Source organism: Pseudonaja textilis, chromosome 3 (assembly GCF_049901715.1).
Source record: "Pseudonaja textilis isolate UNSWEBS1 chromosome 3, rPseTex1.2, whole genome shotgun sequence".
Taxonomy (NCBI): domain Eukaryota; kingdom Metazoa; phylum Chordata; class Lepidosauria; order Squamata; family Elapidae; genus Pseudonaja; species Pseudonaja textilis.
Genome location: NC_141992.1, coordinates 189637003 through 189656274, shown reverse-complemented (window position 1 = coordinate 189656274; position 19272 = coordinate 189637003). Strand labels below are relative to the sequence as shown.

The following is a 19272-nucleotide window of genomic DNA, read 5'->3' as shown; positions in this document are numbered from 1 at the left end:
CACTGATTAATTGTTCTAACTGTCAGGAAATTTCTCCTTAGTTTTAAGTTACTTCTCTCCTTGATTAGTTTCCACCCATTGCTTCGTGTCCTGCCCTCAGAGGCTTTGGAGAATAGCTTGACTCCCTTCTTTGTGGCAGCCCCTTAGATATTGGAACACTGCTATCATGTCACCCCTAATCCTTCTTTTCATATTTATATTTATTTGAAATTCCTTATTTATTATTTTTACAAATAACTCAAGGTGGCGAACATATCCAACACACCTTTGTCCTTCTATTTTCCCCATAACAATAACCCTGTGGTGTGGATTGGGCTGAGAGAGAAGGACTGGCCTGAAGTCCTCCAGCCACTTTTCATTCCTAAAGCATGACTAGAACTCACAATCTATTGAATAGCCCAAAGTCCCCCAGCTGTCTTTCATGGCTAAGGTGGGACTAGAACTCACGGTCTCCTGCTTTCTGGTTCTAATGCCTTATGCAGAGTAGACCAAACTGACTCTCCTATTGTTAGTTGCAAAGTTGTGTCTGATCCATCGTGACCCCACGGACAATGTTTCTCCTGTCCTCTACCATCTTCTGGAGTCCATTTAAGCTCACGCCGACTGCTTCAGTGACTCCATCCAGCCACCTCATTCTCTGTCATCCTTTTCTTCTTTTGCCCTCAATCTTTCCCAGCATGAGCCTCTTCTCCAGGGAGTCCTTCCTTCTCATTAGGTGGCCAAAGTCTTTGAGTTTCATCTTCAGGATCCGGCCTTCTAAAGGGTTGATCTCCTCCAAGACTGACCAGTTTGATCGTCTTGCAGTCCAAGGGACTCACGGGAGTTTTCTCCAGCACCAGAGTTCAAAGGCCTCAATGGACCTATGGAAGATTCACAATTTCTTTTCTTTTCTTTTTCTAAGATATTTCTGTCTGGTGGAAAATATTAGCCACAACATTCCCATGCCTTTTCCCTGAAGCTTTTGCTGGATAGTGATTCAGACATTGAGGAAAGAGAGAGAGAGAAATTAAATTTCTTTGGCCAGATGCTAGTAACTTTTTAAAAATAAATGGGGGTAGAGAAAGGAGAAAGGCATTCAGAACAAGATCTTTCTATTGGCACATGGAAGCGAAGAGGGAACTGTTAAAGAGATCCAGTTACAAAAAGCCCATCTGACTGAGTTTTCCTCTCTAGCTCTCAGCCAAGGAAGGGTTAACCAGCCAAGTTCCAAGCTAACACTGGAGATTATAGAATGTTTATCTAGTATTCAGATTTCCTGTTTAAATGTTTGGATTTCCTGAAATCTATCAGTCTGAAGGGTGTCCAGTGCATGGCCTTTCTTCTTTTCAGCTCACATGGGTGGACTTCCCTTCCAAACTGTATTTCTGTCTCCTCACCAGCCAAGATTTTCATGGATGAAAATCAAAACGTTTTAGGAACCCCCAGAAAATATATCTGGATCCCTGGACTTTAGGATGTGCTTTGTTTTAATCTAGCAAGCAAATAATCACAACAAAAATTCCTGGGAATTTCCTATTGGTGCAGCGTGCTTTCTTTTTTTTTTTTCCCCCTTTTCTCTCCTTTTTTTTTTCTCAGCTCCGTGTTGGAAAATAATTTTAGCCCTTTCAAGACAATGGAATGATGGCCCTCCTTTTGGCATGCTCTTCTGGAATGGGACTTCAAACAGGACGAGTCTTGGTGAGTTAAAGCTGCTGGTTTAGGGATTGTGGATTAAGGAAAAAAATGGTCCAGGCCAACTTTGTGTTCCTTAAATTGGGATGTTTTAAATAACGTCGCTGACCACAAAATTATTTGCTTTATGGATACATTTATATTTTAACTGCTGGGGGATGCATGCTGTTCACTGGCTAATGTTGCTAAATATGTAATTTAGAAAGATTTCCAGGATCAAAAATCCTTACTTTGGGGGGAAAAAAATTCATTTTTTTAAAGAACAGCACTTGTGGGCAGATTTCTGGTTCTGCAAAAGAAGCCACATGTCCACCGATTGTCCCGATCGTGGCTAAAAATCAAACTTAAATTAAAAGTTTTCTTTCCTTCTTGCCACTTCAAACAACATCATCGTTATGGATGGCTTTTATTTGCATTATTTCAAAACCCGTTGCATATCGAGGCCACAGGTTTTATTTCTTTTTAATTTCAGCCCAATGCAGAGACTAAATTACTTTTCAAATCTCCCTGAGCCGAAGGAGATAAAGCAAAGAGGAGCAGTCAGCAAAAAGCTAATTTTACTCCTAAGGTTTTCAGCCTAGAGAAGCAATACGAACTTTCTATTTTTTTTTTTTAAATAAGACCTTTAGATTACCTTCAAGGCAATGAAAATGTGATCTGACTATTGTAATCCTGAATGTTGTTTAGAAAGTACATTCAAATTCCGTTCAACTTTTTTTGCTATTCAAGTAGTGTAATCTACACTAAGGCACTCAATCCTTACCAGGGAATAAGGCAAAATTGGTAGGAACCAGTTACTTCAGTAATAATTAATTACTCAGAAGTAAACTCCAGTGAATTGGGTGATTATTCTGCATCCTTTCCATGAAATCTGAGAATTTAAGATCACAGGACTGTATGCAATACTGAAAAGGGGTTCACTGTGCATCATTATTCAAGGTTCGTGCAGGAAAGCTGATTTAAAAAGTTGCATTTAAAATATTTGCCTGAAACATAGCATTGTGTGAAGTTTAGAGAGAACGTTTCATTGGATTTGTATGGAGACTGCCTCTTCAGCAATCTGACACACAGAATGTTAGAAATTATGATCCTATTCACACATGCTATGCGATTCTCTCCTGCTTATTCTCATGTTGTGTTAAAAGTAATAAGACTTTTTCATTCAACCTAGTAGTTTCACTGGAGACAAGATACTCCTCTACTTACAACCATTTCTGTAGTGACTATGCAGCACTAAAAATGTGACTTACAACCAGTTCTCATGAGTAGCAGCACCCCTGTGCAGTAGCAGCACCCCTGTGATCGCCCCAGGGATGGCACAAAGGCAACACAGTCAGTTAATCAGTTAGTCCCTTTATTAGCTCCAATTTTGCCCTCAATGTCCTGGTTACCTTCTGACTGGAGAAAAACTTTCCCAGGAACAGCCGTTGACTGCAGAATCAAATCCAAATCCAAAATGTTGTCAACAAAAACTGTAACTATAAGTCCAATCAAGGCAAAAGGAAGTAATTAGTTGAGCAGGGCGGGAGCAAGAATTCCAGATGTGAAGGCACGGCAAAACTCAACATGGTTGGAAAAATGTCAGGAACACAGATAAGAAAAGTTAACACAAGATAAACTCTTGTTTTCTCCCAGCAGCTGCTGCACGCAGCCTGCATTTCTTTTAAACTCTCTTCCCAGATGTGGATAATGAAGGGAATCAAGGCCCTTTCCTCCCCCGTAAGCCACACAACCCACGTTGCTCTCTTCTCCATTCCTCCCTGCATGCCCTGGGATGAAAAGGGGGTGGGCCTGGGTCATCCTCTGAATTCCCTCTCCCTTGTTCTACCTCTTCCCTGCTCTGCCCTGCTGGACATTGCCCTTCCCCAGTTTTCTCCACAGCCAACGGAGCCACACTCCCACTCCCTGTCCGCTATTCATCTTCCTCCTTGGATTCAGACTCTGACAGGGGCATGACAACCCCTGTGGTCACGGTAGCAAAATTTGGATGCTTGGCAACTGGTGTGCGTTTACAATGGTTTCAGCACCCCAGGGTCATACGATCTGTGGTGGCACAGTGGTTAGAATGCAGTACTGCAGGCTACTTCTACTGCCTGCTGGCTGCCTGCAATTTGGCAGTTCGAATCTCACCAGACTCGAGGTTGACTCCACTTCTATCCTTCCGAGGTGGGTAAAATGAGGACCCAGATGGTTGGAGGCAATAGGCTGACTCTGTAAACTGCTTAAAGAGGGCTGCAACGCACTATGAAGTGGTATATAAGTCTAAGTGCTATTGCTATCTCCATTTGCAACTTTCCCAACTGGCTTCTTAAAAGAAAAGTCAATGGGAGAAGCCAGATGGGCTTAATAATTGCAAGGATTCACTTACCAACGATGGCAAAAAGGTGATGCAATTGGAGGTGATTCACTTAACAACCATGTACTACTGGTAGTTTAGTCATGGAAAATCCTATCCCAATTACAATTACAGTTTGTAAGTCAAGGACTAGCTGGAGCTTATAACATGGACACGTGATCAAAATTCGTATGCTTGGCAACTGTTTCCTATTTACGACAGGGTCATTTATCCTGGGGTCATGTGATCCCCTTTTGTGACCGTCTGATGAGCGAAGTGAATGGGGAAGCCCAATTTGCTTAACAACCATGTTACTAACTTCACAATTGCAATGATTCACTTTAACCACTTTGGCGAGGAAGGTCGGAAAAGCGGGTGGGGGGGACTCACTTAACAAATATTTTGCTCAGCCACAGAAATGTTGCCCCCCCCACGCATTGTTGTCATAAGTTGAGGACTACCTGTATTCTGAGAAGTCGAGTAATATTTCAACAATTCCATCTTTCCTCGGTCCATTTCCAAGGTGTTTGGTATGTTTAGCTTAGGAGTGGGATGCAAATATTTTTTACTACCGGTTCTGTGGGCGTGGCCAGGTGGGAGTGGCTAGGTGAGCATGGCCATGTGACTGGGGTGGGCGTGGTTTCTTCTTTTTTTGCGGCACCCTCCCCCACCCGTGGTCTGGGTGTTTTTGGCCTCCTGGGCCTCAGGGAAGCATCCTGGGGGGCATTTTTGCTCCCAGGACGCTTCCCTGAGGCCCAGGAGGCCAAAAACAGTGTGGGAGCCAGCAGAGAGGGACGGGGCCAGCCAGGGGCACCATTTGCTGGTTCTCTGAACTACACAGAATCATAACAACCAGTTCTATAGAAGCGGTCTGAACCGGTAGAATCCCACCCCTGGTCTACCTCCCGATTTAATGGAGGCATTCTTAAAATGAAAGAAACCAATGAACAAAAAAGAATTATCGATGAATCTTAAAGATGCAAAGTTTGGAGAAGGAGGAAATTTTCCCCCCCCAAAAAACCTGAAGGTGTTAAAAAACACATGCACGGTTTTAAACTCAGCAATGCTTGCTGGTGAATAATTGTGCATTGGGATCAGGCAGCACAAAGCAATCTGAACTTTAGTTATGAAAAGTCTCCCCCTTGGCGGGCAGATTAAGACAGGATGAGGGAGGGAATAGTAAGGTTTAATTTAAATTTTCTTGAAACTGGAAGAATGTCTTATTTCAGACACATTTGGGAGCTGATTAATGAAGCTGTGCCACAGGTTGGTGTCAGCATACTTTTAAATTGTGTTGCTCTCTAGAGATAGGTGAGAACTTTTTCTGGTGCTTTTAAGTGAGTCCAAGTCAGGTTATTTGCTGATACACGGAAAATTCTTTATTTATATACCCTTCCCCATCAACCATCAACCATCAACTGAAAACCATATTTCTTAACCAAGAACTAATTGAGACAACCAATATAAGATCTGAACTTTGAAAAGTTGGGGGATGAAGATTTTAAACAGAGACAAGATACGGGTTACAAGAGGAGTTTTTCATAATCATCAAAATAATTGATAGTAACTGTCCTTCTACTATGATGGAAGATAACATGATACCATAAGGCAGGTCCCACCACTGAAAAGGTTTGTCTGTGAGGGGTTGAAGAATGACAATTCATTCTTCAACCAATGGAAGAACAATCAACCCATGGAACAGAAGTTTCCTTCAGAAGTTGTGGGAGTTTCATCACTGGAAGCTTTCAAGAAGAGATCGGGCTGTCATCTGTCAGAAATGGTAGAGGACCTCCTGTTCGGGCAGGAGATTGGAATAAATGACCTGCAATCAATTTTATTTGGTTTATATACTGAAACCAATTTTGGTCACCATACTGCAAAAAAGATGTTGAGACTTTGGAAAAAGTTCAGAGAAGGGCAACTAAGATGATCCAAGGCCTGGAGACTAAACTGTATGAAGAAGGGCTTCAGAGTTTGGGTCTGGCTAGTCTAAAGAAAAAAAGAATTAGAGGTGACATGATAGCAGTATTCCAGTATTTGAGGGGATGCCACAAAGAAGAGAAGGTCAAATTATTCTCCAAAGCACTAAAGGACAAAAAACAACGGTTGAAAACTGATCAAAGAGAGAAGCAACCTGGAATTAAGGAGAAACTTCCTAACAGTGAGGACACTTAACCAGTGGAACAGCTTCCCTTCAGGAATCGTGGGTGCCTCATCACTGGAGGTTTTTAAGAAGAGACTGGAGAGCCACCTGTCTGGAATGGTATAGGCCAGGGTCTCCTGCTTGAGTAGAGGGTTGGACTAGAAGACCTCCAAGGTCCCTTCCAGCTTTATTCTGACTAAAAGAGAAGAAAGGAATTTCCTCCTATTCTTCCATGTTGTACTGAACACCAATCTGAGATTGTATTGGTTCTCCTGCTTCAGCAGGAGGCTGACTAGAAGACCGCCAAGTTCTCTTCCAGCTTCTATTCTATTCTATTCTATTCTATTCTATTCTATTCTATTCTATTCCTATTCTATTCTATTCTATTCAGTACCTCCAAGGTCCCTTCAGACTCTGTTCCTCTATGTTCTAATCCAAAACTCCACAGAAGGGCCACTGTAGATCATTGTAGAGACCATGTAGGTTTGTAACTCAAAAACTGCTTACTGCATAAAAGGGATTTGTGCAAAATAATATGTAGATTGGGAGAATGCACCTAGAGGTAATCTTTGCCCCACAACGGTTCATTTTAGTGACTGTTCAAACTTACAATGGCATTGAAAAAAAGTGACTTACGACCATTGCAGCAATCCCATGGTCACATGCTCAAAATTCAGATGCTTGGCAACTGACTCAAACTTATGATGGTTGCAGTGCCTTGGGGTCATTGCAAACTTTTGGGCTCGGTTGAGGTGGTAACTCTAATTGAGGCCTTAAGGAAATGGGAACACGTATCCTGAGAGAATAGGACATCTTCTACACAACTACACATGCTGGCTGGGGAATTCTGTGAGTTAAAGTACCCAGGGGTGAGATTCTACCGGTATGGACCAGTTTAGGTGAACCGGTAGTTCCGGTGAACATTTGGCCCCACCCACCCAGCCTTGTTCTTTCCTGTGCTTTATTTCCGCGGCAGAGCAGTTTACCGCGCATCAGCTGTTTTACTCACTGCGGATGCAGCAGAAGGTAAGCAACTGAGTTGCAAATGGGCTTTTTGAAATGTAGAGCACGCATGCCCACCAAACCGGTTGTTACACTGGTTGAATCACACCACTGAGTCTTCTACCCATCTTAAAGTTGCCAAGTTCAAGAAACACTGTTCTAGAGCATGTTGGCTGGAGAATTCTGGAAGTTAAAGTCCACATTTTGTTTCAAGTTGCCAATGTCGAGAAACACTCTTCTAAGTGATATTATTGGGAAACCTGATAGCTGTGGTTTTACTGACATTGTAGTATTATAACTAGGCGAGCCTAAGACAGCTATGAGAACTCACTAATAAAAAAATGAGAGCAGGACAGCTGCAATTCCCATTAATTTGATTCAGCCACAAAGCTCTGAACCAGCATATGTCCAATTTGAATTTGAATTTTGAAGAGTTTCCTTTCCACACTTTAGTCATAAACCTAATTTTCAGGATGCAATATTCAGCGGATGTGTCTGCAAATAGTTTAAGCCTACCTGATGATTTGAAGGGTGGGGCAAATTTATGCTGTTTTTCTCAACAACAAAAATTAGCTATGGAAAACCAGGACTCAAGTTTTGAAATAAACCCACTGGGATTTAATCTGACTCATGGGTTGTCATTTCTGTATTGCATCCTGTTGATGTAGTTTTTTTTTTTAAAAAAAAAAATCTTAATGCCCTAAAAAGAACCAATTCGCACAATATAATCTCTCCTGCTTCTGACCTAAATGGGGATATTTTCATAACAGTAAACATGCTTCTTTGATAAATGTTTCATGAATACAAGAGTTACAATGTTATAATTGGAAGGAATCTGCATATCATTCATTTTGGGGGGGCATGTTCTCTTGGAAAGTTGCCTATTTATTTAAATATGTATTTAATGTAGGATTTGCCCTTTCATATTTTCAGACATTTATAAAATTCCTGAGGGAGTCAATAAGATAGTCATAAGAGGTTATACAAATGTGTATCTCTGTTATGCACTCTTTTTAGTCTTCACCACCTGCAATTAGCATGTATAGAAAAATGTGTTATGAGAGAAATGTGCATATAGTGTTAATAAAGCTACTGATATTTCTAAAAAGGGTAAATGCATACATAAAGAGAAGCAAGTGACCATTTTCAAAGGAATAACAATTGTGCCTTTTTAAACATAAATAAATAAATGCAAACTAACGTAAAAACTGATTGGAATGAATTTCTGGCAGGAAAATTGAATGAAATGGATTTTGGCAAATTCATTCATTCTGATGAGCGTTTTCCATCATAAAATAACTAAAGCAAAATCCTTTGAGATTAATTGTCATGACATTCGGCATACAACGCGGGCTCTCTACTTCCTAGGTCTTCCACAGAATTTTGAAGAGATGAGCAAATCAGGAAGTTTCCTGCATAAGGAGCCGATGTTTGAGCAATGAGAGGCTGAACCAGAGCATGAGTGCAACAATACTTTATTATAACAATAAAGGGCTGACCGTGCTTGCCACGCCAGGGACTGGCTCGCAGCAATCAGCAACTGGTTGGACCCGCAGCCTGCTTTTATAGCTGGCTGCTGGGGAGAACTCAACCAATGAGAAAGGGGGAAGAACGCCCACACAAAGTGAGTGGACCTGAGTGAGAACTTCTAGAGTTCTCAGGACATAACACCCCTTCCCCCAGATGCGAACATGCATAGTCTTTGAGGTAGGCAGGAGGTTTATGTTGGCGCCCGGAGCAGGCGTAGCTCTGGAACATCGTCTGTCCCTCCGGGGTCTGCCTGGGAAGGCAGAGTCGGCAAAGTGTCACCAGTGCGCCCCTCGGTTTGGGCCTGCCCTGGGCTCGTAGGGTTGATCACTGGGGATGTGCTCTCGAAGGCTGGATCGGGCTGGTCAACTGTCTGGGCGCCGCTGTTTGCGTTCGGGCTTCGGAACCGGCTGTAGGTGTGAACTGATCGCCGGGCGTGATGTGGATGTGAGGCTGAGGATGAAGCCTCCCCTCGTCTAGTGCCTCTGGGTCCCTGCTGGCGATGGTGCTGAGGCGTCTGCGCAGTTGGTCTATGTCTTCCCCAGACGCGGCCATCCTCCAGTCTGACCCGATACGACCGCGGCCCGGTGATGGCTACGATCTCGCCCGGGATCCACAGGGGGTCTCCAGCGAAGTTCCTCGCGCTGGCTCCTGTAAGATAAAATGTCTAACCCCCGATGAGGAAGCGAGGGGAGAGTCAGGGCAGTATTGTGGTGTAGTCTGTCCAATACAGTCCTCAGACGCCTGCCCATCAGGAGCTCAGCTGGGGACTTATTGGTGACTGAACAAGGAGTTGAGTGCTGGCTCATCAGGAACCGCGAGAGTTTGTGGTGCCAGTCATCCTTGTTGAACCTTGCCAGGGCTTCTTTAGTGGTCCTGGCGGCCCTTTCAGCCAATCCGTTACTGGCAGGGTGAAATGGGGCTGTGAAAATGTGGTGGATACCCAGGTTGGTAGCGAAGCGGCTGAACTCAGTCGATGTGAACTGTGGGCCATTATCGGAGACAATGGAGTCGGGTAGCCCGTGCGTAACGAACAGGCGTGTTAACACGTTGGTGATTGCTAGTGTGGTGGTCGTGGATAGCTGTGCTACGTCAATCCATTTGGAATAGGCGTCCACGACCACTAGAACATCTTCCCATGCAGAGGGCCCGCTAGGTCGATGTGAATTCTGGACCAAGGAGCGCTGGCGTTTTCCCATCTAGTAGGGGTGGCAATGGGGGGCAGGACGGGATTCCTGGCAAATGTTGCAGGAACTTACCCAATTGACAATGTCCTCGTCTAGACCCGGCCACCACACGTAGCTGCGTGCTAACGCCTTCATTCTCACGATGCCAGAATGTCCCTCGTGCAATGCTTCCAGAACTCGGGTACGCAGTGAGGCCGGGATGACCACTCGAGTGCCCCATAGTAGACAACCCTGCAGACTTGACAATTCCTGCATGCGAGTCTTAAAAGGTGTGAATTTGTTATCAACATTGCCACCCGGCCACCCCCTCCTCACCCAGTCGAGCACCTGGGCGAGTGTTCGGTCTGTCTTGGTTTTAGCAGCAATGTCCAGGGCAGTGATGGGTAGGTCCAACTGGGTGATCTCGAAAATAAGCGTGGACAGGAGCAGGGTCTTCAGCCGGGGCAGGCAAGGGCAGCGACTGAGGCGTCAGCATGGGACAGTGTTTTCCCGGGCGGTGTATAAGTCTGTAGGAGTAGTCTGCTAGGAAGAGAGTCCACCTTGTCATCCTAGGGGAGAGGACTTGAGGGTCTGCTTGTCCCGGCTAGGAGGCCCAGGAGGGGTTTGTGGTCCGTGACCAGCTCAAAAAAAATGGCCAAAAAGGAATTCGTGAAATTTTTTCACGGCTGCAACAACTGCTAGGGCTTCCTATCGATCTGGCTGTAATTGCGCTCTGTAGCAGAGAGCGTCCTTGAGAAAAAAAGGCAATGGGAGCCTCGGCGCCATTGGGAAGCCTGTGACTTAGTACCGCCCCAATTCCAAAAGGAGGCGTCTGCTGCCAGTACTAAAGGGAGGTTAGGGTCGAATTGAATAAGTACCGCCTCTGACGTGAGTAGTGATTTGACGAGCGTTAAAGGCATGGTCTTCTTTGTGCCCCCAGTGCCATGGTGACTTTTATCAGTAATCTGTGTAGGGGTTCAGCTACTGATGCTTTATGGGGCAGAAAGGATGCGTAAAAGTTCAATAGCCCCAAGAACGCCTGTAGTTCAGTTTTGGAGGTTGGAGTGGGTGCCTCGTGGATTGCCTTAACCTTGGACTCCAGGGGTGAATGCCAGAGGCGTCAATTTTATAACCCAGAAAGTCCACCTGTCTAGTGGCAATGGCACATTTTTCTTTTTTCAACTTGAGGCCATGCTGTCTGAACCTCTCTAACACAGCTCGAACTCTTTGGAAGAGTTGGGGTCTGTCCCTGGCCGAGACTAAGATGTCGTCGAAGTAGGGTACTACACCAGGAGGCCCTGCAAAATCCGCTCCATGAGGATTGAAAAATACCGGGGCAACACTTGCCACGCCAAATTGGAGCGCTTGCATCGGAAGGCACCCCTGTGAGTGACAATTGTCTGGAGTTCCGCTGTTTGGTTATCTACAGGGAACTGCTGATATGCTTGAGACATGTCCAATTTAGCAAAAATGCTGCCTGGTTCGAATGTGTGTAATAAGTGCTGGATGACGGGCACAGGATAAGCGCTAACTTGTGAAATTTATTGATTGTTGTCTTGTAGTCGAGCAAATTCTCAGGCTACCATCTTTTTGAGGGTGTGACAATGGGCGTCTCCCACTTGGCGAAATCTGTTGGCTCAATGACCCCTTGTTTTAATAGTTTATCCAATTCCGCATCTAGTTTTGGCGAATAGCAAATGGGACCCTGCACGGTTTTTAGCCTGATTGGGACTGCTTGGGGTCAACTGAGAATGAGATGGGGGTACCGTTATAACACCCCAGCTCTTCGCTGAATACATCTGAGTAATCAGCGAATAAGGAGTCAGTGTCTGAGGTTGAGACAGCATGGACTCCTGTTAGCCCTCACGCCGAGATGGGGAAACCAATCGAGCCCCAATAAGGTGGGTAGATTGCCGTTAACTACCACTAGAGGTAGGTGACCTTTAAAAGCTTTAAAATTGACAAGAAACTTGCCTCTGCCGATTACAGGAATGGTCTTCCCCTGGTAGTCCTTCAGGCCAAAGTGGCATCTCTGGAGCCGGCTAGTGGATAGGCTTGGTTGGAGCCTCTTAAGGGTGTTCCACGAGATAATTGAGAGCGCTGACCCTGTGTCAACCTCCATGCGGCACAGTTTACCTTCTAGGGAAACGGAGAGAGAAATTTTACTAACAGTGTGGCAAGTGTGCTTGGCAAGGTGATGCGTGCGACAGTTCAATACTTGCCTCTGTGGTCCGAGTGCGAGGAGGGTGCCTTTGTGCTGCGCTTTGGGGGCTTGGCAGACTCTCGCGATGTGTCCCCTTTTATGGCAGTTATTGCAGGTGGCTCCTTTAAACTTGCAGGTGGCCCTCTGATGAGATCCCCCACAGGCTAGGCACAGGGTGATGTGCTTGGGTGGACCGATGTTTTCTTGTTTGGCTCCTACCTGCGGCCATCTGTCGTTGGATAGGCAGTGGACTTCGTTTTCATCACTGATGGTTTCCTCTGCTACCACCTCCTCGGAGTGGACTGGTAGTGATGTCAGCTTGGCACTTGGGGCCTGGATTTCGGTGGCTGAGTTTGTTGCCAGCTCAGCTGCCAAGGCTTCCTCGACTGCTTGTGCGAGGTTGAGGTCTTTTTGCGAAGAAGCGCCTTTGCAGGTGGAGGTCCTTGACCCCGCAGACTAATTGATCGAGGAGCATGTCCTCCAGGTAGGTTCCAAACCCACAATGCAGTGCTGCTGTCCTGAGAGCGGCCATATATTGATTGATGGTCTCCTTGCTCGATTGTTTCCTCATACGGAAGGTGAATCTCCTGGCAATCTGTGAGGGCCTGGGGGAATAGTGGTTAGTGAGAATTTCAAGTAACTCAGACCACGGAGCGTTTTCAACTCACGAGGAGCCACGGCGCTGCGGCAGTATAAGTAAGCGGTGGCTCCGCGAGTAGATTAGGAAATCGATTTTTCCGATGCTCCCCGCATCCGCCAGGCCAACTGCATCGATATAATGATTAAAGCGGTTCTTATACGATTCCCACTTCTCCTCGTCTGGTTTGAACGCCGGGAAGACTGGATTGGAACTCATGGTGCTGGGACCGGTTGAACAACCTGAGGAAAAAATCTCTCTGGGGCAGCAGACAATGTTTTAGTGCCCGTGTTGGGCAAGTGATTTCAGCTCAGGAGAGGCTGTTTGCAATCCTCTCTTTCTCTCTGGGTTAACCACGTTAGGCTGTTAGCCGTTGATGGCGTTGGATTCGCGCCTGAGTGGGCGTCAGTGACTGGCTACAGCGCTGTGCTGTACCTTTTAGGTTTGAAATTCAAATGACAACCGTTTGAATTTGGCGCCTGATACTGAGCGGCTGTGGCTGCAGCGCTTCACTTTCCCTGTAGCTGGGCTAACAAGTGGCTACAGAGCGCTTCTAACCGATTCTGACCGCTCTCTCTGGCTGCGGATCAGCGTTACGCTTCTTATCGCTTGCTGGCCGCTTTCTCTGTCAGCGGATCAGCGTTGCTCTTTTTGTTTGCTCTTTTTGTTGGCTGACTGCTCTCTCTGGCTGCGGATCAGCGGCTAGTGACTCAGCGGTTGCATGGTGCTTCTGGTAGCCATCCCATCCTCGTCGCCAGTGTTATGTTTGAGCAATGAGAGGCTGAACCAGAGCATGAGTGCAACAATACTTTATTATAACAATAAAGGGCTGACCGTGCTTGCCACGCCAGGGACTGGCTCGCAGCAATCAGCAACTGGTTGGACCCCGCAGCCTGCTTTTATAGCTGGCTGCTGGGGAGAACCAACCAATGAGGAAAGGGGGAAGAACGCCCACACAAAGTGAGTGGACCTGAGTGAGAACTCCTAGAGTTCTCAGGACATAACAGGAACCAGCTGCTCAAATGATCAAACAGAATCCAGTACATGCCAAGAACCAATCAGGAATAATCATTTCAAAATGACCAATCAGAAGCTAACTGTAGGAGAAGAGAAGGTGGAGCTAGGAGGGCAGAGTTAAGTAAACCATCACTACATTCCCAGAAATGGCCTAAGTCTGTTGACCCTTAACTGGCGCCAAGTTAGTATTACATGTTAGTTGACTAGATTCTTGTGTATAAGCTTGAGCAATAAATCTTCTGAACTAGAATTTGTGTGTGATCCTGATCCTTTGTGCCTGACATTAATCTAATCAACTAACCTAAGTACTAAATTGGCACCAGATAAGGGTCAACAAAATTCAAGAGGAGTTAGATTCAAATCATTTGTGGCAACATAATGATTCTAGGCTGATGACTTGTTTAATTTCACCCCAACTCTGCCTGTTCTTTGCCTACATTAGCATAAACAAAGGACTGATCAGAAACTAATACCACCAGTCAGGACTGGGCATAAAAAAAACCATTACAGACCAGCTTTCATCAACCTGCACCAATTGGAAACCAGCTTGTCTAAAGGCCAATCAGAAGTCAGGACCCCTGAATATAAAGGCAGGAACCCACGGAGTTCCTGCTCAGTTGTCTGTAGTCTATACAAATTAGTTACTGGCAAAACATTAGGAAATCTGATATCTAGACCAAGGGTCTCCAAACTTGGAAGCTTTTAAGACTTGTGGACTTCAACTCCCAGAATTCCACAGCAAGTCATGAAGTCCACAAGTTGTAAAGTTGCCAAGTTTATAGTCCCCTGATATACAGCACGGCCACTAAAATTTTAAGTCCAACACTGCTCAACAACATCCTCCATGAAATCCTACAACAGTATATTTTCAATAGATTAATGCTAATATTTCCTGTCTGAAATATGGAGTAGTAGCTATGTAAATAATTTGAGCATGGGGTTTCTCATTCTTTTTTAAAAAAAATGGAATGGAATGGAGGTCTGCTGTGCTTCTCATCTCACAGATTTCCATCAACAGGAGTTCTATTTTGATGTAGCAGAGGTACTGTACAATAAGAGGTGTTGCAAACGGAATATTGCTCTTCTAACTCTCTCTGAGGGTAGCAGAGCATCATCTTAAGTAAGCAGAGGGTCATTTGAAGGAATATGGAACACGGGTCTCATCAGAATTTGTTTGTTCAGAAAATCTGGCATCTAGAGCAGGTGGGGATCAAACTCAAGACCGGTGGGCTGGATCCAACCTGCATGGTGCTTAGATCTGGTCTGTGAGGCTGCCCTGGAAGCAGCGAAGGACCGGCCTGCATTGCCTCTGCCAGTGAAAAAGGAACTCGGGAGGACTGCGTGTGGCCCTCCCAGGCTCCGTTTTCAGCTGTGATGGCCTCCTGCAGCCCTCTGCCAGCAAAAAGGGAGCTTGGGGAGACTGCGTATGTGAGCCATGCCCCACCGCCACCTGGACCCCCAGGCAGTGGTGGGATTCAAATAATTTAACAACTGGTTCTCTGCCCTAATGATTTTGTCAGCTTTGAAATTCAGCTGCCACATAATTGGGGGGGTGGGGAGGAGTTGAAAAGTCCAAGGTTATTCTGTATGTCGTACTAAGAAATTCCAGTTGCAGTTAATTGGTTCTCGTGATTTATGAAGTGTAGAAGTGGAAGGAGAGAAGGTGGATTCTGTGTAATGCTCGAAAATACTTTCGCTTTGGGAAATTGCCTTAGACGTATCAGTTCTGTTCCTAATTAAATCAATTGGAGAGAATATGTCTCGGAGTGATTGATATCATGGATACTTTCTGGATGCCTTACAGATTTCTTCCAACAGCCAGTTCACCAAACTGCTCAGAAAGTTAACAACCGGTTCTCCCAAACTGGTGCAAACTGGCTAAATCCCACCACTGTCAACAGGTCAAACTACAGCCCTGATGTGGCCCTCAATGAAATCGAGTTTGACATCTCTGAACTAGAGGGACAATGTGAGGCAGCTTGATTTGAATTAGGCGGAAAACCCTGTGAGGACAGACTTTCTGAAGGTATTATTATATATTCTCTTTGGTTGTCAGGATACATGAGGAAGCATGACAGAGCAGTCACAGAAAGAAAGTGGCAGAATCATATCCACTCTTCCTCTTCAACATGGCTGCTTTTGATTCTTAAGAACCTTATCGCCATACATTGCTGTAAGCACCAATAGCTCTACTATATATGTTTTTTAGATTTCTGTAAACCATTCATAAAGGAGTTTAAATGTATAGCCATCAGCAAATCCCATAGATTCTGTAGGGGAAAAAAAAGCTTCCTTCACTATTTTTGGCAAGTTATTTTAGAGAACATGAAAGAGAGCCAGTTTGGTCCACTGCTTAAATTATTGGGCTAGAAACCAGGAGACTGAGTTCTAGTATTAGGCATGAAAGCCAGCTGGGTGATTTTGTGGCAATCACCAGGAGGCTGTGAGTTCCAGTCCTGCCTGAGGCATGAAAGCCATCTGGGTGGACCAATCACCAAGAGGCTGTGAGTTCTAGTCACAGCCTAAGGCATGAAAGTCATCTGGGTGGACCAATCAGCAGGAGGCTATGAGTTCTAGTCACAGCCTGAGGCATGAAAGCCATCTGGATGGACCAATCACCAGGAGGCTGTGAGTTCCAGTCCTGCCTGAGGCATGAAAGCCACCTGGGTGGACCAATCACCAGGAGGCTGTGAGTTCCAGTCCTACCTGGGGCATGAAAGCTATCTGGGTTGACCAATCACCAGGAGGCTGTGAGTTCCAGTCCTGCCTGATGAATGAAAGCCATCTGGGTGACTCTCTGCCAATCACTACCTCAGCCCACAACATTAAGTCTGAGTGACAATCTCATTGGTCAATTCTTGTTGCAACTAACGCATTTGATTGAAAATGGAATAAAACAGTCAACTCTACATTGAGTCGCCATGAATGAATAAGCAGCAATATAAATTCAATAAATATTATTATTATTAATAATTATTATTATAATTTGTGGAAGGAAACTAGGAAAAGAAAAAATAGGACATGAATAAGCTTCAGAATAATATTTTAAGGCTGTAGAATTACTCATACAATTCTTACACAATTCCTTCTCTCTCTACTTCCTTCTCTGGTTTACATTAAAATTAATGTCTGTGGCACAGGTTTCCCTAATGTAATTACAGATTGCTCCTCAATATAACTATGTAAGAAAAACCACAGCCAATTTCTACATGCTACACACTGAAGACTGAAATTCAGAAAATAGGCTGGATGTCTAATCTTTGATTAAACTCATTCCAGAGACCTTCTTATTGGGAATATCAGAACTGTCATAAAGTAAAAAAAAAAAAACAGCATCTAATACTACACATCATCACAGCAGTAATAATAGCCTTTGCCCCAAATTAGACATTAACAATGGTACCCACAGATTTAGCAGCAATCAACAAAATTTACCAATGCGCAGAAATGCTTAGATTAACTATGATATTAAAAACCAAGGAAAAGGGAGAATTTTTTACAACATGGAATACATGGTACAAATGATTAAATGAAAAGGAAATAAAGAATGATAAATGATTAAAGAAATATTATGGAACAACAGAAATAAATAAATGTATAGCTATGTATATATGTATAGTATAGCTATGTATATAGGTGTAGTGTAGTAACAAACAAGGTGTAGAAAAACAAACAATGTATCATGACATATTAATAACATAGATAAGTAAGAAATTGGGAATTATTTAAAATATCATTGTAGTGAATGATTTCAATTAACACTAATAGAGATGTACACTGTTATGAAAACACTGTAAAATGTGAGAACTTGATTCTCTTTTTAAAATATCTTTTACTTGAATAAAAACTTTTTTTAAAAAAAATGAAAGAAAATAGGCTGGATGTCTTTCTCTCTCACTGTGACTTAGGGCTTTCCAACCTTAGAAACTTTGGGACTTGTGGACTTCAATTCCCAGATTTCCTCACTATGACTGGCTGTGGAATTCTGGGAATTGAAGTCCACAAGTCCTAACGTTACCAAGGTTGGAGACACCCCTGGCTTAGCTGACATAAGAGGACCAGTGAATTGCAATTTCAGAACAAAGGCAAATTCAGGAACAAAGATATGAAAAAAGGGAAAAAGTAGACTTGACCTAATTTTGCTGTTGGCCCTGATCCAAATTTAACCCAGAGCTTCTCTTGGGAAAAGGAAATGATAGAAGTTCCACATTAAGCTCTCTTTGGCCTTCAAGTGGAGATAAATTATTGGTGAAGGAAAATACATAATCAGTGATTAACATTGTTTCATGTTGTTTTGATTCTGGTGGTTTACTGTACTAAGAAATGAAACTGCTATTGTGACAGTAGTGGGATACAAAAAGATTTATTACCGGTTCTGTGGGCATGACTTGGTGGGCATGGCATGGCATGGGAAGGATACTGCAAAATCTCCATTCCTTCCCCACCCCACTAACCTGCTTTCCAGCTCCATTCTCCTGTGCAGGGCAACAAAAGACCCAGCCGATCAGCTGTTTCTCGGGAGGCAGAGAATAGATGGGGGCAGGGCCAACCAGAGGTGGTATATACTGGTTCTCCGAACTACTCAACATTTCACCTACCAGTTCTCCAGAACCGATCAGAACCTGCTGAATACCACCTCTGGTTGATACCCTGCTCACTGTCTCTATCCTGGCCCTGCCTATTTTTTCCAGTATGAAGGGTTTAACATGTATGACCTTGCTAACAGCCTGAATGATACCTAGAAATGTTATGGTACTCCACAGTAAAAAGAAAGAAAGAAAGAAAGAAAGAAAGAAAGAAAGAAAGAAAGAAAGAAAGAAAGAAAGAAAGAAAGAAAGAAAGAAAGAAAGAAAGAAAGAAAGAAAGGAAGGAAGGAAGGAAGGAAGGAAGGAAGAAAGAAAGAAAGAAAGAAAGAAAGAAAGAAAGAAAGAAAGAAAGAAAGAAAGAAAGAAAGAAAGAAAGAAAAACAATTTCCAGTTTACATGAAGTAACTTGGTTCCTAGCGTGCATCATTTCTGTCATTCAATTTTTGTCCTTGACAGCCCATCAGATCAAATAATTCCCCAGAGAACAGAAGCTTCACAGGCTTATCTTAGAAATGCAGATCCTTAATCTGGAGAGGGGAATATATTTCCCAACTGTTTAATTGTGATAGCCGTCCCCTGTCCTAGTCATTAGAAGATCCTCAAACAAAATCAGTGGTATCATTTCCCTAAATAAAAAAAGACTGCAATGCTTGTGTATTCAAGGCGTTCAAATACCCATGGCAAACCATGGAGCCCAAGGGGAAATTACTCATAGAAAGGAAGCGCTCGCCTTCTTATTTTCCTCATAATGCCGCTGCATGGAACGGGGTGGTGACTGGTGAATCAGATAGGGTCATGTTTCCTCCATCTGGTCTTTCTTCCTTAAAAAATGCCTTCTTTAATGTCCATTTTGCTTTCCCTAACTGGACAACAACATGGAACTGAGTCCAGCTGGGTGAATGATAAATAGATCCGGGAAATTTTATTTATTTATCTATTTTTTATTTATTACTCATGTATTTATTTATTTTATTTTTGTCAGTTG

The 19272-nt window shown here is 44.0% G+C and overlaps 1 protein-coding gene across 2 annotated transcripts in view; it reads left to right on the top strand.

Annotated features, from left to right (window-relative positions):
* Positions 1-1288: 1288 nt before the first annotated feature.
* ASAP1 (ArfGAP with SH3 domain, ankyrin repeat and PH domain 1) overlaps positions 1289-19272 on the top strand; it is a 184288-nt gene continuing 166304 nt past the window's right edge. For both annotated transcript variants that reach the window (XM_026703670.2, XM_026703668.2), the window contains exon 1: positions 1289-1677. The gene's annotated coding sequence lies outside the window, so the exon portion shown is untranslated. The remainder of the gene's footprint in view (positions 1678-19272) is intronic.